At 39.1% G+C, this 24428-nt stretch overlaps 1 long non-coding RNA gene across 4 annotated transcripts; it reads left to right on the forward strand.

The window, feature by feature from the left end:
- LOC143269595 (uncharacterized) lies at nucleotides 1-24174 on the forward strand. Of its 4 annotated transcripts, XR_013046118.1 has the most exons (7): nucleotides 1-150; nucleotides 11828-11875; nucleotides 13341-13477; nucleotides 13793-13865; nucleotides 17312-17715; nucleotides 17893-18000; nucleotides 21711-24174. It is a non-coding gene; the product is annotated as an uncharacterized LOC143269595 (long non-coding RNA). The 4 variants fall into 4 exon arrangements; XR_013046115.1 differs by having other exon boundaries at nucleotides 17312-18000; XR_013046117.1 differs by lacking the exon at nucleotides 1-150 and adding an exon at nucleotides 4374-4535 and having other exon boundaries at nucleotides 17312-18000.
- The last annotated feature ends 254 nt before the right edge of the window (nucleotides 24175-24428 follow it).

Genomic DNA, 24428 nt, shown 5'->3' on the forward strand with positions numbered 1-24428 from the left:
ATGGGAGCCCTTAGGACCCGAGATCCAGATTTGCCAGCTCTCTTGGTTCTTGATAATCCTGCATGTCAGATGGTAGACTGAGCAGAGTTCTCCAGAGAACACGGCTGGACTGCACTTCACCTCTCCCGAATCCCATAACCTTTACCTGTTGTAAGTAAAACCCCCAAATAAACCTCCCTTTTAACTACGTGGAGTTGCCTTAATACTTCTACCAATAAAAGGCAATCACAAAAACAAAACAAAACAATAACAAAAACACAGGAGGGAAATTACCAAATCATTAGATAGCTGTGATGGTTAGGAGTTCAAAGGCCAAAGGTCTGCCCTGTGATCAAATCACCCCATCCCTTATCTCTGCTTTGTGTTGATGTCATCTGGTAGTAGCCGGGAGGCAGGTGCTATCATTTGTGGGCGGGATATATAACAGGGAGATTATGTCTACTAAACAAGTGTTGTGGCAAATTCTGGTCACTTCCAAGGGAAATAGAACAGTAATAAAAATAAAATGGAATAAGAGTATTTTTATGAGCATATAACTAAAGATCACCTCTAAGAAATTAACACGGAAGACCTAGAGAATTATGGGAGTCTTACATATAATTGAGGAACAGGAAACAGTCTATAGGAACTGTAGAAATGGAAACTAGAGAGGCTGATGGGGAGTCCATTGAAAGAGAATGGGAGTGGAGAAGTAACCAAACACCTGAACTTCCAGGGTCTTGCAAAGCTTTGGGATTATCGTTGTGATGGGAAGCTGTAAGGGACTACCAGAGGGAGCGATGTTACCTAATTAAATCCTGGCATTCGTTGCGCCACCTTAGAAATGAGGAAAAACACTGAAGCTCTGGGCATCTGACTTGTGTTCAGATATCAGAGAAGGGAAAACAGTGGTATGAAGAAATGTGTCTTCCTTTCCTATTCTGTCAGAGTATTTATCTAGTTTCCTCTCTGTTGTGGACAAGGAAAGTGCACCAGATGTAGTAAACTTAATAACTAAAAACATAGGGTCTGACATTAACTCCTGATACCTGTGTCTGCTCTACCATTTATCAGGCAGGTTACATAACCTCTTTGTGCTTCTGCTCTAGAGCAGCAAAGAAAATAAAAATAAAACTGATTTCAGAGAGTTATTAGAATGATGAAATGAATTCGTATCTGAAACTGTTTAGATGGTGCTTAAACATTAGCCTTTAATTTTGTGAAAATGGGTATGCTTTTTAAAATGCTTTGAGCACATTAAAATTGTCACTGATAAAAGGTTATGTACTTAGAGTGCAAATAAAATAGAGTGGTCAACATTTTCTATCAGCTACCTGGAGATGAGTCATTGCTGGAAATACTTTCTCTAACTTGAACAACCAAATTACCCCAATTCAGACAAGGGTAAGATAAAGAAAGTGAACAGTCAACTGAATGAAGACTTTTGAGTTCCCTCTTCATCTGTTAAGAATTTAAGGGAAAACTCTCAGTAGATGTTTGGTTTTCTTCAAAGGTGGAAGTCTGTTAGAAGAACCTGGCACTTAGGAACATTTTGGCGCCTGTAATCAATAACATTGCAAATATAGGAATAAAAGAAAATTCTCTCTATAATAGACTTTTCAGTAACCTAAATACTACTGAAGACATAAACATTTGGAGACCCTTATGTGCACTGTTAAAAACAGTTTATGCAGGACAACTGCTTGGGTTTTATACAACAGCTTGTAGGAGTAGTTTTTCCCAAGATGGCACTCTGACTGCTTTAAACTAGCAGGCCACATTGGCAACAGCCGGAACATTCAGGAATAACTGCTAATGGCATAGCCAGATGTGTCTTAGAAAATCAACTGTCTGGCCAAACCACCAAACCCTATGAAAAAAAAAATGCAGAGTGAGCTCAGCAGGTGGAGAAAAATTCCATCGTGTCTCTTTTACCCTGAAATATTAGTGTGACTCAATTAATAGCAGACTTTATTTCCTACTGGGCTCCAAAACTCATACTGAAGGCAGTTTGTCTCAGTGTGTCAGCAGGCTAACAAATATTCATTTGCTAAGTCCTAGGCTTCTCTAGCATCCTGAAGGTATCCATGCTTGGGCCACTGCTGTTTCTGCCTTTCCTGGTACACCAGACTCAGTGGGTACTTCTGGGTCATTATTACAGAGCAGCAGGATGTAGCCATTCAAATGTATCAGTATCTAGTGAGAGCCAGCATACTATGGTTTGCTTATTAACAATTAATTTTCAAAACAAAATATTGTTTGGAGATGTTTATTATCTTTGTTGGAAATACTTCTTTCTCTTCCCTCTCTCCATCCCTACCCTAATCTTTCTCTCTCTCTCTCTCTCTCTCTCTCTCTCTCTCTCTCTCTCTCTCTCTCTCCCTCCCTCCCTCCCTCCCTCCCTCCCTCCCTCCCTCCCTCCCTCTTTCTTTCTTTCTTTCTTTCTTTCTTTCTTTCTTTCTTTCTTTCTTTCTTTCTTTCTTTCCTTCTTTCTTTCTTTCTCAACCTCCTCTTCTAGTCCTTGCTTCTGCTCTTACCCCTCTGATTCATGTTCTCTCTCTCATTTCTCCTTCCCTCTCTCCCTCCTTTCCACCCTTGCTCCCTCCTGACAACAGAATATTCTCAGCTGTCCCTTGTCACCCACAGGGGCTTTTCTGGCCAGTGGGTATTTTGCAATCTCATCTGCTTTCTAACATGCAGTCTTCTCTTTGGCGTTGTTTGTCTCCAGAAATTGGGAATGAAGGGCGCAAGGGCTGTGGCAGTTCATTTTGAAGAAACAAATGAATCTAACTCATAGCATGGGAGTTAGGTCAGTTGAACACCAGGCCTTTTATGCTCATCTATTAGGTTCATGTGTACATAATGTTCATCTATTAGGTTCATGTATACATAATGTTCATCTGTTAGCTTCATGTGTACATAATGCTCATCTATTAGCTTCATGTGTACCTAATGCTCATCTATTAGCTTCATATGTACAGAAGAATCTGTCTCAATCATTCAGAAGTCAGGAAAGCAAGGAAGGATCTTTTTACACTGATTTTATACATTTTCAACACCATGGGTGTTAAACAGTAAAACCACAACATTTTTGTTATGAATATATGTCCAAGTTTCATTTCACACTTTTCAAGAGGAAAAAGGTTTTGAACAAACTAAGTTCTTTTGGTAAAGATATTTAATTAAAAAAAAAAAGAATGGTTAGATAGGAGGAGGTGGAATGAAGGGACAGAGGTGGGGGAGGAAAGACATCTAGTTTCAGTTCATGATCATTAGACTTCTGGTCATCAGAGAGCTGCCTCGCTGGAGATGCTCATCTCACCCACAGTTTAAAAAAAAATCTGACATGTTTTATAAACAATTCACATCCTTCCAAGAAGTAGAATGTGAACTGCTTCCTGTAAAAGATTGTTTCTCAAACTGAACTGTCCACAAAGTCTGCCTTATTCCTTTCTATGTTGAAAAAGATCAATACTGAGATATTTGATTTTTCTTCATTATGAGCTTTTCAATACCCTTGGTTCACTCATATCAAAACGGACTTCAAATAGCTCTCATAAGGACATGCTAGGTGATAGGAATAACAAGCAGCTATGTGTTAATGATTTTAAAATATTAATTGTACTTGTCTTTATGTGTATGCATATGCATCTGTATGTGGATGTGAGTGTAGTTGCCTACAGAGGCCAGAAGGGAGCAGCAGATCCTCTGGAGTTGGAGGAATAGGTGGCTGTGAGCAGCCTGTTGTGGGTGCTGGGAACCAAACTTTGGTCCTTTGCCAGAGCAGCAAGTTCTCTTAACTACTGAACTATCTCTCCCCTTGCACCATTTAATTGTTTATTTTATTTTTTGAAATTAAAATGTTATTACATCATTTTCTCTTTCCTGTTCCTTCCTGTATCCTTTGCCACAAAATCCCCACCTTGCTCTCCCTCAAATTCATGGCCTCTACTACCTTTGTTGTTCACACACCCGTAAGTATATTCCTAAATATATAAACACAGCTTGATTAGACTGTATACTGGTCACTTGCAAACCAATCTGGAGCATCTTCCCTAGGGAAGACTGTTTCTCCTGCTCTCTACATTCTTTAATTGTCTGTAGTTTCTTTCCCAGGGTTGAGGAACTCATGGGATTTCCCTCTTCACATTAGGATTCCTAGTTTTAATCACATATTTGCATGTCTCTGTGTGGGTGTGTGCACATAGGTGCAGGATATTAGGCATTTTGTATGTATCAGGTGTTGTTATAAATGTAACTGATTTAAGCCTCTTTATGCTCTAATGTAGGCAGACTTTGCATTGCAATATAAGTTGGGTACCTTCCACCTTTATCATGTAGATCTCTTTACCTAAAACTTTTTCTTTTACATGTTCTACATGAATGCTCTCATGAACAGAGGCCTACCTTCTTTCTAGGCATCATTTGGGACATATGAATATCAATATGTCAGAATCCACTGACTAAGAATGATATGATCTGTGATTGAAAACATCCTTTTTGATGTAGACAAGAATCTTCCATTCTAGGAATCCCTTCTGGATATATGAACGTCAGTAAGGTGAAATCTTCTGACATAAATAGTGTGGTTGGCAATCCATGGCCCTCTTCCCACCTTTGCGAAGGGCAGAGTTGGTGTAAACATAATACTCTTTGAATGTAGACATCAGGTGCTTCCCTTGTTCAAACAAGGCTGGAGACCTCCTGAACCAAGGAGGGAATCAGACCCAAAGTGGACCAACGTTGGGTGAAAACAATCATGGCACAGCTGAGGAAAAGAAGCTGGAGGAATAACTAACTACTGCTTTAATAGGATGTGAGTGTCTATAGTCCACATGTCCTCTCCCTGATGACATTGCTCATGGACTTCTGCTGTTAACCTTCTGTTTTCCTCCTCTTTCCATCTTCCTTCTGGCAACGTTTGTTAAAGCACTAACAATGTTCACCTAATTTTCTGTTGGCCTCCAATAAATCATCCTAGGATTCTCTTTTGCATTTTTTTAAAAAATAATTTTACCTATGAGACCAGGAACCAGCAAAAGGCCTCTGAATCAACTGGTTCTCCTCAGGTTCTCATATTTGCCTTAAGCTTTCCTCGATAGCAAATGTTCCTCTGGCTTTTTGTAATATCTCTCCTTGCCAAAATAACATATAAAGTCTATGTCCTGAAAAATGATACTCACCCTCATTAAAATTTTCCTCAAACCCCCTTATTGCTTCTAGACCACTAATTAGACTTAGTCTCACTACAGACAGCTGATGAAAATTCTGCTCCTGTTGGGAGGAAATAGAGTATCCATCAAAATCATGTCAGGACCAAAACATGCTATGAATTGAAGTCATCTTGAGGTTTAAAGGCTAATATCTTCCGATGGCATCTGCAGTCATTCTAATAAACTGCTAATACAGTGTCTGAAAATCAGAGAAGATGACAGTTGACCTCTATGGATGAGTATTGAGGAAAACTTGACATTTAACAATCAATTTATTATAAACACAGCAGAATAATTGACTTTGTTCTCCTGAAGACCACAGGAGAAATGCCCCCTGCTCTAGCCCAATGAATACACAAGTTAAAAAAAAAACTAACATTGCTGAAGATTTTAGCAACAGACTTTCTCTTTGAGATTGCAGAATTGGACTCGCTAGATAACAAGACCCTAGAATATGAGCCAAGGTCAAATTCAATACCAAATTATCATCAAGACTGATGCAATTACTGTGATGGGAAGTGCCGTGGGACAGCCAGGAATCTCTAGTCCATAAAAGTCAATGGTAATGACCTAAAGATCAAAATCATTCTAGGTCAAGATAGGTGGAAAGTCAACAGTTCATATCTGTAACCAAAAAATAATGACAAATTTAGAAACAGAAGCTTTATGTCAGCCATAGCAAAGAAAGCCATGTTTTTGACTGAGTTTCCAAACCTGAACTTATTCTCAAATGTGGAGCTTGCAGATTTAAGAAAGTAAAACTAGATATTAAGAAAGGATCTTGAAACATCTACAGCATGCTTACACAGTGATTCCCCACAGTCCTGAGGAATCACTATCATTTCTTCAGATTATGTACAAGACTTGAGGAAAAGGAGATATTCAAATCTCAAGCAATTTAATATAGTTTTACATCTGAGATGTCACCAGTATAAGCAACAGAATACTACCATGATTTTCCTGTAATAATGCAGAGGTTAGTGGGAAATACTGCCTTGGCTTAAGATATGTCTCATAGTGGAACCAATGTGCCATTTCCGTGATTTGTGGGTAACTAATTTTGGTAGCTGAGAGTACTCTTACACTGATTCTCCAACCTATCTATGCTTTAAGACTCTGAAGGGGCAGGGAGGCCAAGTGAATGCTTCTGAACCCACTGAACGTGTCTAAGATATTTAATCAGAACAATGCACTTTCGTATGGAGAACGTAAGATTCTTAATCAGTTCAACACACCATAGTATGAGAAGATAAAGATAACGGTTCAGTGCCACACTTAAAAGTGTAAAAGGGCACACTATTGCTCCCATTACATCCCTCTGTATCTTACCAGTCTGATCTTCATAAAAACAAAAGGAATTAAGGCAGATGGTGTAAACTTATTGGGTGGCACAGAAGACTGTCAATTTTAGGTTGGATTCTTCAATACATTCAGGATACTGAAGAAGACTACTGTCATTTGGGACAAGTATCATGGTAAATCGTGCAGTGCCAGAGGTTTCTGTGATCATCAGAATTTCTAGTATGGTTTCTTCAAGCTCTGAGAAGGGTCACGAAGAAGAAACTCATTACAGACCCTCTACAGTTTTTTAGCAAGACAGTTCCACCTGCAGCAGAAAACTTTTTCAGCAACAGAAAATCAGTTTCTATCGTATTTCTGGGCCCTAATTGGAGCTTGTCATTTGACTATAGAACATCAAGTGACCACAGGTATGCACATCGTCATTTGTATGCTGTCAAAACCACCATGCGATAAGATCAAAGAGTGATACATTGTATAAAACTGACCCAATTAATATTAGGTTACAAGAGACCAGGGGCATAAGAAATCTAAACATGATTCACGTTCCCTCCCCATGTCACCTTCATTACCCCAATCTCCACTCCCAAGACCTTTCAAGGAATTCTCCATGATGAGTTGTCATAGTGTCATGGCTTCAGCTTGTCACGATAAAATTCTGTTGCTGCTATATTCCAATCTGACTCAGGGTTGGCCCTGATAGCAGCAGTGAGATGAAATCTTTCTGTGCATAAAGCTTTGAGTGGCATACCTAGCCAAGAGTTAAATGTGGGAGGAAGTGGTCTGAGGTAGGTAGGGTATATGATACTTGGAGCTATGAAGAATTGCTTGCAGTCACCTGGGAAGGACAAGGCTGCCCCCACTGCAGAAAAAGTTATGAACAAATAGAACAGGGTGATCTGGGGTTTTGTAGATGGAAAGGCATCCAGGTCCTGTCCATGGCAGCACAGTGCTTGAGAAATTGGCTTTTAAATGAAGTAGTCAGGGTGTCAGGCATGAAGACTATGTATGTGTTTCCTCTTGCTGAGGCTGACATATTTACTACCAAGGATTAATGTTCACCTTTCAATAGGCAAGATTGATGCTGAACTCTCAAAATGGAACTATTCTTCAAGAAACAGCCACTTGGTGGCAAGCTAAGTAAATCAAACCTGTTTCAGCCAGGAAAAAAAAAACCAAATATTTGCATTTAGTGGCATTGATAAATGTATGGGTATGACTTTTTACACCCAATTCCATAGTACCTTGGCTACCGATATTATCAGGTGGCCCAGAGTTTCTGATTTATCATCGTGACATCTCATATAACATTGCCTTGGATAAAGTAGGGGTGACAATGGGTGAATGTTCATGGATCCTAAAGCATTCATCACCACTCAAGCCAATGAATGACTCCTTAAAGGCATAGCTAAAGCAGTAGCATAGTAATGTTACTCTTAATAGTGAGAAATCAACCCTGTATCCCTCAGGTTCCAGTGGTCTCAACCCAGCGGTGCTGTGACCCTTTAATACACTTCCTCATGTTGTGGTGACACCTCCCTCAACCATAAAATTACTTTCACTGCTATTTCATGACCGTAATTTTGCTATTGTTATGAATAATACTGTAAATATTTGTGAAGATAGAGTTTTGTCCCATCTAGCCCTTGTCATGACTCACAGGCTGAGAACCACTGCTGTATGTACTGTGAAACAGCAATCATTATATGTTCAGCATTATAAGTACAAAAATGATTGTACTCAGGACCTAAGACCCAATTTGAATCCATGAATGACTCCCCTAATCCTCACTCCCAATGTTCCATTCAGGGACTTTTTGCTTCCTGTCTCTGTACTTAAAAAATCTCTACATTAGAGCCTCTGGTTCCTTAGTAAATGCGAATATGTCTATCAGAAAATAAAGTCTAGTCCTACAACTGTAATACCAGTTTAGTCACTGTAGGTATATCACAACTACTGACCATCAGGCAAAGAAATGATTCACTATACCAGATTAGTATGATCTGCTTTTCGTAAAAAGATAAGAGTTGCTGCAACATAATTGGGGTAATGTAGACTATTTGGAATTCAAAATGTTTACCCACAAACCAGTTGTTTACTCCATGATGTGATCAGAAAGAAAAGAGTGAAGGACTATGAAGATCAGGATCTAGGTTACTCAAGAAGTAAATAACCTAAGTAATCAGAGATGTTGGCCAAGGTAAAAGGTCTAGCAAGGGAGATAGAAGAAATGATGAATACCAAATTATACCTCAACAAAGCTGTTCAGGGGGCCTTAACTATGAGAAAATCTACTCTCTATTAAAGATGATATAATGGGAAAATAAACACACACAAATGGGGAACAGAGTACCTCAAAGACGATGTAAGACTAGGTTTACCTGCTTATCTGGCTAGTGTGTATCTGCAGGATGGGCTATGGAAAAATTTAAGATTGTAATGTAGACTGAGAATCACACCAGAGGAAAACAATGTGAATTAGTAAAGGATCAGATTGAGCCAGTGTGTCTGCACAGCTGCCCACCATTGGCATTGTTTTCCTATGATCTCTGCTCAGTCTCAAGGAAGCAGAACCCATGTAGTGACTGTAGTCACATCATTCTGTTCACTGATAAAGCCAGCAGGAAAAGAATCAACCCTATGGAGAAAGGAATCTTAATCCCCTTTTTACTCTTTGACAAATAGATTAGGTTCAGAATCCAGGTGTTGCCTGGAATGGTACATAGCCCCTGAGACCTGGATCTTCTGTGAGTGAGCAGCAGAAGATGGACCAAAATATTCAGTGTTCATGTTGGCTAATTTACAATACTGCTTTGCAAGATGGTGAAAACATAATGTCTATGTGAGACTAAGTGATGCTTGACAGGCTCATGCTCTCCAAGATTAACTTTAATTCAACACCCTTTTCCCTGGTAGACCAAATAGGTAACTCAATGATGCAGAAAACTTGGGAAAACTTTGCTTTAGAATTTCCAGAATGAAGAAGAGGGTGGTAATGAAGTCATTTTCTGCATGTTGGACACAGCAATATAAAAAAGAGAAGACAGTTACCAGAGAAGGATTTTGAGAGGGAAAAAGGGGACTATAAGTCACCTCTGATTGACAGGCAAGAAGGAAGACAAATAACACTTGGGCATTTCTGTTTGATGATATTCTAATTTTTGTGGCCTACTATAAATTAATTTTATGACCCCAGTTCAGCCTTTTGTTCTTCTGGTAAGCTCCATGTAGTAGATAGCTGTTCCAGCTTTGACCTGGAAGTACTACCCCCACTGAGGCGTCAGGTAACTGTCATGCCTATGAGGCGGGGCCAAGAGGAAGCCCTTATGACCTGAGATCCAGATGTGCTGGCTCTCTTGGTTCCTAGATCCTGGATGCTGGAGGTAAACCGAACAGAGTTCTCCAGAGAACACCACTAGACAGCAATACACCTTTCCCCAATCCTGTAACCTATCCCTTTACTTGTAAGTTACCCCACAAAATAAACCTCCCTTTTAACTACATAGAGTTGCCTTAATACTTCCACCAATATCTGGCACCCAATGTGGGGCAAATTCCAAAGGCCTAGATGGCTTCCACCCATGCCTCCATGGTACCAGGAGGGACCCTGCAATCTATCCCTTTACTTGTAAATTACCCCATAAAATAAACCTCCCTTTTAACTACGTAAAGTTGCCTTAATACTTCCACCAATAGCTCCACACTAAAACCTTTCTTGTGGGACACAGGGTGGTTTTAGTGCCCTCTGATATCTGAAGAATATCATACCCATAAAACAGAGGGACATATGCCTGAATGAAGTAGTGAGAGCCGGGCAGTAATACATGAGGGTGGTTATTCTTTCTGTATTTAAAAGTGCTTATCATTATAGTGATTTCATTTTCAATCATACACACTGGATTGATCTTTATTTTTCCAATGCTTTTATTCTTAGAGCATCTTACTTCATTGAAGCTAATTTCCTGTTGTTAGGCTTTCCTATTCTATTTCATATTTTCCAATTAATGTAGCTAATATGAATAACAATGTGTTCTCCAGAAATTAGCATACACCTAAGAAATACAGAACATTATAAGAAAAATCTTTAAAAAACCTATATCATATCCCCTTAAGTTTGAAAATTTAAAAGAAATGGATTTGTTTCTTGATTCAGTTGTATACTTTTTAAAAGAATGCAATGCCATCATCTTGATGATTATGATTTCTAGATTGAAAAACTCAAGGAAATAATTGATTAAATAGTTCACAAGTAAAAGATAATGACATGTATTAATATTTTCTGAGAAATACAATAAATACATCATTTACTAAAAATTTCCAAAGGTAGCATGTAACCAACCACAGTGAAAATCTTATTAAGTCACAGCTATGGCTTTGTACAGTACAAATATAGCACAAAATTTTCTTTATTAAGAAATTTTTTATTAATTTTACACACCAATCAGAGATCCCACTTTTCTCTCCTCCTGCCCCTCCAGCTTTCCTCCCTCAACCTACCCTCCATTCCCTCCTACAAGAAGGTAAGTCCTCCTGTAGGGAGTCAGCAGAGGCTGGTACATTCAGTAAGGGCAGGTCCAAGCCCCTGCCCTTGCCCCAAGGCTGATAGCACAAAATTTTAGGGGATTTTTATTTTAACATAATTATTGTTCTCAATGTCACTTAAAGGAAATGTGTAAGCCTGACAGATTCAAAAGCTTGCTTTTCTTTTCTATTTTGCACACACTGTGGGAGCCCACAGAGGTTTCCTAGTGAGATCTGAGCTTGCTTTACCCATCAGGACTGCATTAGGGGATGGCTGGACCACATGCAAGGTCACCAGGTGTTTTGGATGGTCTGCACTTGGCTGTGCTGGTGGAGAGGTCTTTTGCTACACCCCTTGGTGTTCCTTTAAAAAGCCTTTTAGTAGAGACAGTAGGGGCTGGTGGGTTGAGACCCAGGCCCTCCCGAGGCTGTTCTACGTTTTCTGTCTGTCTCTCTCCTCTATCCTTCTATCTACAAATTCCTCATTTCTTCCCTGCTCAAGAGTACCCTGGGGGAATAAGAGGGAGCTGGTCTTCCTCAAGACACACTCTCTCTCTCTCTCTCTCTCTCTCTCTCTCTCTCTCTCTCTCTCTCTCTCTCTCTCTCTCTCACACACACACACACACACACACACACACACACACACACAATACACTCAAATGTCTGCCCAGTTTTTTTCTCCATTGGCACAACTCACCCAGTTCTCACTTTGATCCTTACTATTGTTTTCTAGTGGTGGTGAACGCAGAGAGCCTGTTGCATGCTGTGTGTGTTTACCCAGTATTTCACCAACCATGGCTGTTTGTCATTCACAGGAGGAGGAAATAACAGTGAACAGGCACCAAAGCTGCTGTAACACCAAGGTATCGGAGTGGAGGAAGTATGATGATTCAGGAGATGACAGAAAATTCACCCAATGGATTGGAAAAATTACTACGAATAAAACAGCTTCTAAATAGTGTTTTTATGCAAATTCTTAAGGCATCTAGGATTATATGAAAGAAGATCCAAGTAATAAAAAAATATAAAGTCATTTAGTGGAAATGCACTCATTATATCCCACAGTGGGAAGATAATTGGGGTTTGGGAAGAGTTCATAAATAATGTTTGTGAATATTATAGAATTAAGAAATAATAAGGCAAGAGAAAAATTATCTCTAAAAGCAACTAATGCATAATGATAAAGGGTAAATAAAATTGTATAATGAGTATACTTCAGGCAATATACTGTCATAACCCTCCACAATTTAGACAAAGCCAGCTATGGTGCTATGAATATCAATGTGCTTTTACTTTCCTGGCACTGCTGTAATAATTTAAATGTAAGGGAAAGCAGCTTTGTGGAGTAAGGTATCTTGATAGATAGAGCTATTTATTCTTGTGAAAGAGGAAGCAATTCTTCAAAATGAAATAAATGAGTGGGGGTGTGGAGGAGGGGAAGGCTGCCTTTCAGAGAAGGATCAAGACAATGATTATAAGCACGACTGAAGGACTTTTATGAGACCAAGCATACCTAGAGAGTTTACCACATTGTTAGTAGTCTAATTTCCTCTAATCTCACCAGCCATTTTCAGGAAATTCTTAATTGCTCACTAATGCTTTTTCATAAATGACTGTTTCCATGGGAGACTTAAAGGTTCATGTAAGAAAATATGATATATGAAAAAAAAAAAACCATCAAAATTCCTTGGTGAGCTTAGCTTACAATCACTGCCCAAACTCTGCAAATGTTTGTTTCATTGAAGTATTGACAAAACCACTAACTTCCACCTATTGTGTTCTTTTCATTCACTCAGCTGCTAAGTTATTGGGTTTATAGCCATAGCAAAGCCTTGGGAAACACAATTGAATAATTAAGTTTACTTAAATGGGGTTGTGAGCAGCAGCAAGCTTCTGTATACTCAAACATTAGAATAATTTAATGGGCACGAAGTATAATGATGGTGAAACATAAAAACAGTCAAGATCACTCTAAGAGAAAATAGAGGAAGCCAGCGAGAAGCCAGTCCCTGCCTTGCCTTGGCTGACCCAGCTCTCCTCACCTCTTAATGCAGTTCCCAGGATCAATATGCAGTGTTCTGAGATACAAGGAACTGTCTGGTCCAGACAGATCCGTGTCCACATCCCTTCTAGAATAAGATGCCCTTACAATGCTTTTAGTTTAGCAATTATTGTGTCTACTGGGGTAGAACATCACAGAACAAAAGATTGCCCAGGTGCTCTCAAACTGTGTTGCATGGAACAAGTACTTATTAAAAGTTCCGGCACTACTGGAGCCTTATGGGGTTGCATCTGCACACACAAAGAAAGGGGTTCTGTTGTCCCTAGATGCCTATCTGTGAATGATGAAGCTACTTCACGAAATTATGGCCTGTGTGAGTGCTCTACCTCATCACACTTACGGAGGAGGAAATAGTCACCCGCTTATATCTAAAAGGATGTTAGATGTGAACTATATCATAAAGGTAGGTGACATTCCATATTAAAGAGAAAGATGGGGACATATTTGAGTAACAGTCCTAGGGAAGGCAAAGCACAGAATGCTGGGGGACACTGGAGATAAAGGTCTGGTGGCAGCCAAGATGTCAGGAGAGTACGAGGCACCAGTATTGTCTGGCTGTCAGAGAGTCATCTGGGGTCTTGGGAGCTTTGGGGTGAAAGTATCAGAGTCTATAGAGGAGCAGTGTCAACCTGGGATTGGAATGCTGGGTTTAGGCTGTACTGGAATGGATCTGAGAACTTGGAAACCACCCATCTTACAGAACCCCCTTTGTCAACAGAGATGACCCCCTCCACCTGTTACGATGTGCTGGCTCAGCTTTCTTTAAGGTCCCAGTAACAAACTCCTTTAGGGTAAGTATATGAGGATGGGTTCTTAAATTACTGGATTGGAAAAGCAGGAGCACAGCATTAACTGGGCCATACCATACATATTCCTGATGTTTATATCTAAATTAACGTTCTTGCCATTTTTTTTCAGTAAAGCTACCTCCTGGAAATGTGCACTTAGTTTTCCTGTTCCTACTATAACAGGTTACCAAAGACTTGGTGCTTAAAACAATTCATATTTCTTTTTTTTTTCTTCTTCTTCTTTTTTTTTCTTTCTTTTTTTTTTTAATTTTTTTTCAGATTTCTTTTTTAAGAGCAACAAAGATTAGAAGTCCTAAAGTACCAGGCTTGATTCTTTTCACAGACTCTAGGGAGGCATCTCTATTTTCATGTGTTTGGATTTGTCTGGCATTCCAAGTTTGATGATCTGTTTTAGCTAGGCTTCTCTAGAGGAACAGAGCAAACAGAATGCGTGTATTTAAAGGAGATTTACTAGGTTGGCTTACATGCTATGGGCTGGATTGTCTAGTTGATGGCTTCTTCACATGGCAAAACCGAGGGTTAGGTATGCTCAGTCCGTCAAGCTGGGGGTCTCCAGCAGTTGCAATCTGGTGCAGGACTGGAACATTTTTGGAAAGCCTAGGTCTTCAGTCCATGTTGGAAGTTCTATGAAGCTGGGTTCTGATATCATTAAAGGATAACCACAGTGGGGGCAGCAGCACACTCCAGCAAGAGGTCAAGAGGAAGGGGAAAAGAGCAAAGCTTTCCCCTTCAGTGTCCTTTCATCTGGCTCACTGCAGGAAGATGCTGTCAACATTAGGGTGAGTCTTCCTGCCTCATTAACCTAATAAGAAAAATCTACATGTGCATGTTAAGGGGCTTACTTAACATAGAAAAATCTCTCACTGATGTGCAGAAAGGCTTATATTATGGGTGGTCCTGGATCCTGTTGGGCTGAGGATCAGTATCAACCAGAGGGCCCCATTCTCCAGTTGTAAAACCAGCAATGAAGCATCTCCTAAGCCCCGGTCCAAAGCTGACCCTGCTGTCTCCCATCTTAAGGGGACCATTTGATTGTATTGGGCTCACCCGAACAATCTAGGATAGGTTACCCAGATCATTAACTTTTCTTTAATTCTATATGCAGAATTCCTTTTTTCCACATAAGAGACATTTACATGTGTTCCTAGAATTAGGATATGGGTATCTTGGTGGGAGTACTGTTTAGCTTAGCACACCTCTAGCATGAAGTGCTTTCATGTTAGTTGTGCGTTTAGAGCAATAAAAATGGGAAAATAACACATGGAGAGAATTATCATCCTTTTTATAGCATCTGCTTTAAGGTGGCTTTGACAATGACAATGACATGGTGATGGCTATGTTTCTAGAATCATGAATGTTGCCAATGTTTGCCTAAATGATGGATTGCAGTGTCAGGAGCAACTTCTAAGTCAAAGTTTGGTAACACCTTTGTCTTTCATCTCTACCAATGGGCTTGTAAGAACCTAGGCACCTCTAGTAAACATGTTGCTGCTTGAAATGCCTAGGCCAGTTTCCATTTTTCACATGGAATCCTTATTGCTAGGACGTTAACCTAGTACACAAACATAACCAGTTCCAGGTAAAAAGCTATATTCTAAAAGGCAATTTCAACTCTGAAAACCTAGCCCCAATATTTAATGGCCATGTGATCTTAGCAGAATTACTTATTTTTCTGTGCCTGATTTTTTTTCCCTAGAGCATTGTTACCTCTCTGCCAGTGATAGGCTACCTCATTATTTTGAGGCAAAGTAATTAACATGTGTAAGGCTTTAGAAAAATCTGAATTATATATTGTTATACAGAATATCATACTTTAAATATCCAGCAAATATGTTCAACCCACATATATAGACATAATAATACTATTTTCATAAGTCTAGTGCTCTAAAAGAGAAATTTCATATTTCCAAAGAGAGAATTTTACAGAAATATTTTTAACTAGCCAACCAAAAGGAACACTAGTGTATGAGAAGGATGTTAACTACGGGAAGCAGCTGACACCTCAGGATTTGGAAGACAAAAGGAATTTTAAAATTAGAAGCTCAAAGGGCGACTTCATTGAGTCTGTTTCCCTGTGTCAGAGCAAGACACTGCTAAGCCAGTGCCAGAAGCTTGGAACAAAGAATAAGGCTGATGGAGGAAACAGAAAGTGATGGAAAAATAATAATAATAAAGTGATGGAAAAAACTGATTCAAATACTGGTATGGGAAATGTTACATCCTTCCTATTGGACAGGAAGTCAGTACAGGTAAATAGGACATGACAATCCTTTCTGCTACATTCTGTGACTTTCTCTCATGTCCAATTAAAGCTTATTGAAAATGAAGCAATTCTAAAGCAGCAGGCATTTCAGTCCCAATGACCCAAGCTGAATATGGAAGGATGGGCTTTAGGGTGCTATTACTTCGTCCTATGGGTTCATGCACTAGACTCTTGGTCCCCAATATGGTGTTGTTGAGATTGCAGAACTTTCAAAGCTTGGTCTTAGTGTACCAGGACCAGATTGTGAAGGCACCACCTGGGATATGATTAGTGCTGGTCTCTCAGCATGAGTTAGCTCTTGCAAGAGCAGATTGCTATAAAACAAGGCCACCCCTCATATTTGGTCTCTTGTGAATGTGGCCATTTAGCTTTTGTTTCTCTACCATGCTGTAAAACAACACAGGCTAGCCTTTACCAAGACAATGGTGCCATGCTCTTGAACCTCCAGATTTGTCAACTAAATCAACTTCTTTTCTATATAAAATACTCCACTACAGATAATTGGCTACAGCGACACAGAATGAGCATAACTAGGAAACTCACATTCTAACATGGAACATGTATGTAAGACTTCATTCAAAATTTTGAAATTCTCCCTTTCTCAACAGCACAGTGCAACTGTCCTTCATCTACTGAAGACAGTTCCCCACCACCGCCCCCAGTAACAAGACACTACATCTGTAACCACTCTTCTCCATATCTGGAAAATAGTTGGGAAAATAGTTGCATTTATGTGTTGTGTAGATTAATTTTCACATTTGTCATAGTTTCACCTGAGTATAGTGTTACTTAAAGATAACACACAAATTTTTTTTGTAAAACACTAAATACAATAAGGAATGGTTCAGGGAGAAGAAAGAAATTACTCCTGGTGCGCACATACTACAAAGTAGTCACAGGTTTGCCTGATTGGTTTGGTTTTCTGGGAAGAACTCACCCCATTTGTATGCCTTACTGGGACTTACTTACAAAACAAAATGGTTTATCCCATTATTTACTTGTGCACTTCTTTGCTAGATACGTTGGATATAACATTTAAAAAACTATTTTATGGTTACCATAATCCAGTATTTTTCCTAATGGTGTCCAGAATACAAGGACATAATTTCAAACTTTCATGAATATCATCTCTCATATATTCACTCTCCTCCTTTTCTATTTTCAGGTAGTTAAGCTTATGTTACAATTTTCACTATTTTTCATACTCCTCTATAAGCCTTCATGATGGGTAAACACATATAAGTCCATGCTCCATTAATCACAACAGGCCACATCTGACCTCTGACCTTGGCATAAATGATAGACTGTCCTGTTCTGGCTAAAACGTGAGTACAGATTTTGAAATTATTTTGTATGTTTCTTTTTAAAATTCCTTTCATCTAATTTATTGTTCTCTGCACATGTTTTCCCTTAGGGTAGGATTTTACTGTTACAGGAAAAAAGCTGAAAGAAAAAAAGGGAACCACCATTTAATGCTCCATACTCAGAAGGCAAATCCTAGAGAAGATTTCACTTAGATACCATGGGCCAGAATTTCTGGACCAGATCATAAGAATGTTAATATTACAGGTACTGCATGAGAATGATGTAAGTATGGTCAATGTTGGAGGAAAAGGAGTGAGGCAGAATCCCAACCTTCTTCATGACCTTGGACAGGGGAAGGTGGCAACAAAGACTGTGGCAGTGTCATGGTCAAGTGTCTTCACACCGACTTCATTTCTCTTGCTGGTGCCTTGGGCATCATAGGGATGCATAGGAGCCATGTTGAAATGAAAGAGGAAACAGGACAGTTTTGCCTTGTTCTCTAACTGGAGTCCTGGGAGGCCAGATAGGCTGGCTTCTCACCACCTTGAGGTGAGTAAAAGATTCATGAAAAGGATCTAGACACCTTTCCTGGTCTTCTGTGATGGGCATTGATAAAGCCTAGGTAATCTGTGGTGGTCTCCCACAATAGTTATTGACAAAATGACCTCCCAAGTCTGGGTGACCCTTGCTCCATGCTGAGTCTAAGGAGCTACAGTCTCCTTAGACTCTATAACCTGTTTAAGCAAGAAAATGGAACTTTGTATGCAGCTTAACTTTTTTTTTTTTTTTGTTTGTTTTTTTGTTTTGTTTTTCGAGAGTTTCTCTGTGTAGCTTTGCGCCTTTCCTGGAACTCACTTGGTAGCCCAGGCTGGCCTCAAACTCACAGAGATCTGCCTGCCTCTGCCTCCCGAGTACTGGGATTAAAGGCGTGCGCCACCACCGCCCGGCCAACAGCTTAACTTTTAATAAGAATGTTAACGTAGTGGACAGATTTTTAAAAGTTGAAAGAAACTGCTTAAAGCCACAGAAAATGGCCAGGCAGTGGTGGTGCACTCCTTTAATCCTAGCACTCAGGAGACAGAGCCAGGCAGATCTCTGTGAGTTCGAGGCCAGCCTGGTCTACAGAGTGAGATCCAGGACAGGCACCAAAAACAACACAGAGAAACCCTGTCTCTAAAAAAATTAAAAAATTAAAAAAAGCCGGGCGGTGGTGGCGCACGCCTTTAATCCCAGCACTCGGGAGGCAGAGCCAGGTGGATCTTTATGAGTTCGAGGCCAGCCTGGGCTACCAAGTGAGTTCCAGGAAAGGCGCAAAGCTACACAGAGAAACCCTGTCTCGAAAAACCAAAAAAAAAAAAAAAAAAAAAAAAAAAAGGCCACAGAAAATGTCCCATTTTTAACATTCCCCTCCAATCACCTTTCATGGAGAGCTTAGAAGAACCCCAGGAAATGAAATACCTCCGTATTCTTTGGCCATCTGTGTATATATGTGTGACACTAATACTACAGTCAGTATCCAGGGACTGAGGCACTTGGTGCTGGTGGCTTTATGCACATAATTGAGAATAATCCAAGCCTTGCATTGGAGAAAAAAAATATTCCAAACAGCTGATAAACATGAGAATTATGCTGTTCAAATACATTTAAATAATTTGCTATGTTGATACTACAAGGTAAGAAATAATTAGTAACAATGATATTCAAATAATATTCAGTCACTTTGTGTATTAACATTCATGTATTATAAAATAAGGAAACATATGGTCTGTCATGATATCTTGCCTTTCCAGTACAAACCATACTTACTGTGATTCATTTTTTTAAAATGTCAAAAATAATTTAAGATTTAAGAACATCCAAATTTGCAGAAAAGAATACTGTACTTCTAAGTAACTAGCAGTAAAAAACATCTATCACCTTTTGATGACTTTTTTCTAGTTTTACTGTGTTATTTTTAATCCATTTTATAGTCTTAGATTTTGACCCAAGTCTAGGAATGAACTATACTTAAAGAAAGCACCACATTTTAATATGAGTTATAATTTTAATATAATAATTTTTGCCATGCAATCCCTTTTCTTATTTTAATGCAGATAATTTGAAATTGACATTTTATTTATCTCTTCCAGTAAATAAAAATTCCAGACTAGAACTGCATTCCATTAAATACCTGTTACCACATGTCTGTGGAAATGTCTACTATGTGAATACAAAACTCCAAGAAAACTGGAAATTTAATGTTTGAGTATTTTATATCCTGTTAGCACTACAGCTAGAAAAAAAATTAAATGAAATTTACGATCAAGGTACTGAAACTGCTAACAAAAATTCTGCCAACTTCGAATATCTGCTGGTTTGGTTCTATGCAGAGTTCTTGTTTTAGTGACAGAATCATAGATTCCGTTTAAAAAGTAAAATAAATAGAGTGTCTGGGCCAGTGGCTGACAACTTTTGATTCATTGGCTTGGTGGTGATCCTGCCTTCAGTTTTTTCTGTTACTATTCTTTGAGCTCTGTTTAAGTCTTCTAGGTCCACCCTACATCTCCTTTGCCTTTAAAATTAATTTTTGATGTGTTGCCTGGCCCTTTTAAATCTATTTGTTCTTAACCAGTTTTGTTAGTGTGCATATTGCTTAGCGTATAAGCAAAACAACTTCAGTATTTATCATGGACCTGACATAGTCAGTTAGCATCCAGCCCCCCTCTTTCTCCCCCTCTCTCCCTCAATTCTTCCCTCCCCAGTCTCTCTTCCCCTCCCTGCCCCCCCCCTCTCTCTCTCTCACACACACACACACAGTTTCTATTAATAATCTGCAATAAATGAGATTGCCATGCTGATTATGCCAGAGAAGGAAGCAAACTGAGGTCCAAGGTATTCAAGGAACATATTCATAGATAGGAAGAGAAAGATTTGAAGTCTGATTACTTCCAGCATAAATCATCTCTAAATGAGTACAATGTAGCCTTTTAAAAGGAGCCATATTTAAAGCACATTTACCCCTGTTTTCTTGAAAATCCTACTTGTAATGAATGACACGACTCTAACACAATCTAATGTTAGATAAAATACAGCATCAACTGCCTCACATCACAAAAATTCCAAAAGTGGGTTTCCAAACACGGCTGGATTTCCAAACATCCAGCTCCTCTCATCAACATGGCTCCATTTTCTAACTGTCATGACTGAAGTGACCCCATGTGCCCGAGGCTCCAGAAGTTTGTAAAGAAAGGAAAGCAATGTTCTTCCAGCAATCACTCTTGGGAGGGTCATGGGTCACATGACTGAGGCTGAATGGTGGCCAGAGCATTGCTATGGCTAAAGATAGTCAGCTCCACCTATGTCACAGAGACTGAACAGGAATGCTGCAGAAGAAAGGTCGTATGATTTCCTAAAAGGACGCTAGTCATGCAATAATTAAAAATGTAAAAGCGCTGAATGCTCCCAGTGTCCATTCACATGTACTGACGTCATGAATTACTGTAGCAACCTCAGGAAACTCAATGAGATCAATGCTATCTTTGTCATTTCAGCTATCAGCAACAGAGACAGAGAAACATTCCTTAAATTCACATGATATATAAATCATAAGACCTTTCACAAGTTAATTACATATCTGGTTGACTGGCATTAGAGGAATAATGTAAAAAGTCACACACTCAGATCTAAAGGTGTGACACCAGAACCAAGTATCAACTTCTAAGAATTAAATACATTAAATAAATGAAACCAGACTTTGGTCTCATTTAGTACTTTAGTGTTTGATAATAATTAATCTTTTAGACAATTATCTAATATCTTATACATACTAACTCTAACTTGAAATTTCCTGAAAGTATAAAATCAAGAAGCAGAAAATCTATGTTGGATAAATGTCAGCTTTAGTCACATTCTTGGGTTTAAAAATGTTAAATAAGTTCAGAAATTAAAAAAAAAAACTTGAATCAACAGCAGCATTTATTATCATTTTATGTAAATAGTATTGAGAAAATAACTTAATTTTAATGAAGTTATTACTGTCTATACATGGGGAAAATGTTTATGGCATAAAGCTTGATATGCATCATATATGTAACATGTCTTTTTTTCTTTTCTCTCTCTTTCCTCCAATCTTTCCTTTTGTTTTATTTCATAGGCAGGCTCACTGTCTACCTCCCTATCTGGAATTCACCATCCTCCTGTCTTAGCCTATGGAGTGCTGGGATTAAAAGCATACACTCTCCTGTTCAGCTGATATTTATTTTATTTTTTTCCATCTTCAGGTCTTCAGTTGTTAAAAAATGAAACTCAAGGCATTTCCAGGATGTACCTGGCATTAGAACTGTGTGACTTCTTGGCTTGTGCCTCTAGCACCTAGGATGCTCCTAAAGTTATGTTTTACACTGTGGTTGCTGCTGGCACAAATGTTTCACCACCTTGAGGCTCTCAAACCTCTGCTCCATGTGTCTTGAGTCTCTGTAGATAACAAGATAGTGTAGGGTGCATACGTCCTGGCAATTTCTTTTGGAATGACTACAGTAGCTAATGGTCATGGGACCCACAAATCTTGGTCCCATTTATATATACTACAAATGGCCTTAAATCCACCTCCTTACCTGTTGGGAATGAGCCCAAAGGATCTTATTCATGAGGCAATATTTCACAAAAGCTAAGGATGACAGTTTTCCTCAAGAGGATTTTACTTCCAACTCTGCAAAATGTCTGGGATCAAGAGAAGCAAATAGGTTGACTCTCAGCTTGAAATAAGAGGACGGAGAAATACTGAAGATAAATAAAACATTGCCACAAAAAGAAAAAAAAGCTTTCATATTGTATTGCATAATCAAGATCTCCAGCCTGAATGGGGGCAGGTTCCATAGAGCTGCCTCCAAAGTAAAACTGCAAGTGATAGGGAAATTGTGTCAACTTTAGTCTCTTGGAAGGGTACTCATCTGCTCTGACGTGGGGATGTTGCCCAATATAGGTGCCAGCAGCATCTGCAAGCAGCAGCTAGATATGGGAAGAAGAGATAATCATTAACAAGAAAAGCAGAATAAATATTAAAAAAAAAAAACAACCAACCAATGAACAACTAGAGAGGTCAGGCATCAGTAGCTAGACTCTGACCCCCATGGACTATTGGAACTTCAAGTTACAGATCTCTTGTCACTCAAGAGACAAGCCTGTGTTCTGTTGGTCCACCAGAGGGTCTTGGGGGTTCTAGGAACATTTGATTATAATTCTACTTCTCAAGTAGTGCTGTTAGCCATTTTTAATACTCAGGAAATCAACAGACACACCTGAAAGTTCTATGTCATGAAGGGATGTTGTGTGCACGTGTGCACATGCATGTGTGTATGTCTCTCTGTGTGTAACTTCAAATAAGAGAGCACAGCTTTCACAGAAGCTGTAACTCAATGGGGTCCATTGTTTTGCAAGAATGTGTGAAAACTTGAATGAGGTCAAGGCCTCTTCTGTTCCAGGTCTACAATGTCCCCAATACAACAAACCACACTCATTTTGTTGGTCATTCACAACTAGGGTGTAAGTCCTATAAAATAAAGTAAAGGAACTTTGGTCTGCTTTACCTAGATAAGAATTCCTAGCATCCAGTGCCTGTGGTTGATTTATTGTGCACCCCAATAAACTTATCTGGGGGTCAGAGAACAGAACAGCCACTATATTAAACATTGGTTTAGGCAGTGGTAGCACACATCTTTAATCCTAGCATTCAGGAGTTCAAAACCAAGCTGGAAACAGGCAGGCATGGTGACACACACCTTTAATCCCAGGAAGTGATGGCAGGAAGCAGAAAGTTATATAAGGTGTGAGGACCAGCCTTTGTAAGCTTTTAGCTTTTAGCAGTAGTTCAGCTGAGATCCATTTGGATGAGGACTCAGAGGCTTTCAGTCTGAGGAAACAAGATCAGCTGAGGAATTGGCAAGGTTGGATGTGGCTTGCTCTGTTTCTCTGATCTTTCAGCATTCACCCCAATACCTGGCTCTGGATTTGTTTTTATTAATAAGACCTTTTAAGATTTGTGCTACAAGTGCCATGTAGTTAGTGCTTAGGAATCTTTACTGAATAAAGGACTAGGAAAAGTAATTCCTGTCATTGAAGTGGAAGTGCCACGGTTAGATCTTTATACAAAATGGTTTGCGTGCACATGCACATTTGAGTTATATTTTAATATTCTAATATAAGGAATTTGCATCAAGCACTTTCTGTCCCAGATCTGTTTCATGCTGAGAGTGTTTGTCTTGTCGTATTAACTTAAATAACATGATACCTTGCAAATATAACCTATTTCAACTGAAGTTAAAGTAAGAATGCAACAAGCATTTTGGAATTTCCACCCACATTCTAGTCACTGTGAGTAGATGGTGGGTGCTCTTAAGGGCCGTGTTTCTACACAGCTGAACGAATGTTTTTGTCCTAGCTGAGCTCTGAAGTCCTTAAATTTCATTGTGTGATAAAATGTACGGCCTAGGAATGAGTATCCAAGACCATGGATAATCTACTTTATATAAAAAAAAAATACAGGATTGTCAAGGGTAAATTTTACTGGGTTTTCAGTTTATTTTCAAATCGAGCCTAATCTCTTATAAAATGTAAATGCAATTTACAAAAATGTAAATGTAAATTACACTAATTTTAATCCAACCATGATTTTAATAAGCTTCTACTGCCGTACTTGTGCGCCAATTTAGACATTTGAAGTTAAAAACTTCAAACAAGAAGGAGTTCTTCCTCTGTCCACAACTCAAGCTCTTCTTTGTCCACCAACCCAAGATTGTAGCAGCAAATTCGTCATTGGGTGCCTGCTTCTCACAGCCACCAGCCAGGAGTTTCATCCCAAGCAAACACTGGGCAGGCTAGACTATGCCCAGCTTTATCTCTCACTCCAAATTGTTGGTGCTGCTTGCCTGATTGCTGCATTTTGATGATGAGAGCTGTTTCTGACATTGCAGGTAAAATCAAAAATTTCTATTTCTCGTTAT

The sequence above is a fragment of the Peromyscus maniculatus genome, chromosome 19, assembly GCF_049852395.1.
Source record: "Peromyscus maniculatus bairdii isolate BWxNUB_F1_BW_parent chromosome 19, HU_Pman_BW_mat_3.1, whole genome shotgun sequence".
Taxonomy (NCBI): Eukaryota; Metazoa; Chordata; class Mammalia; order Rodentia; family Cricetidae; genus Peromyscus; species Peromyscus maniculatus.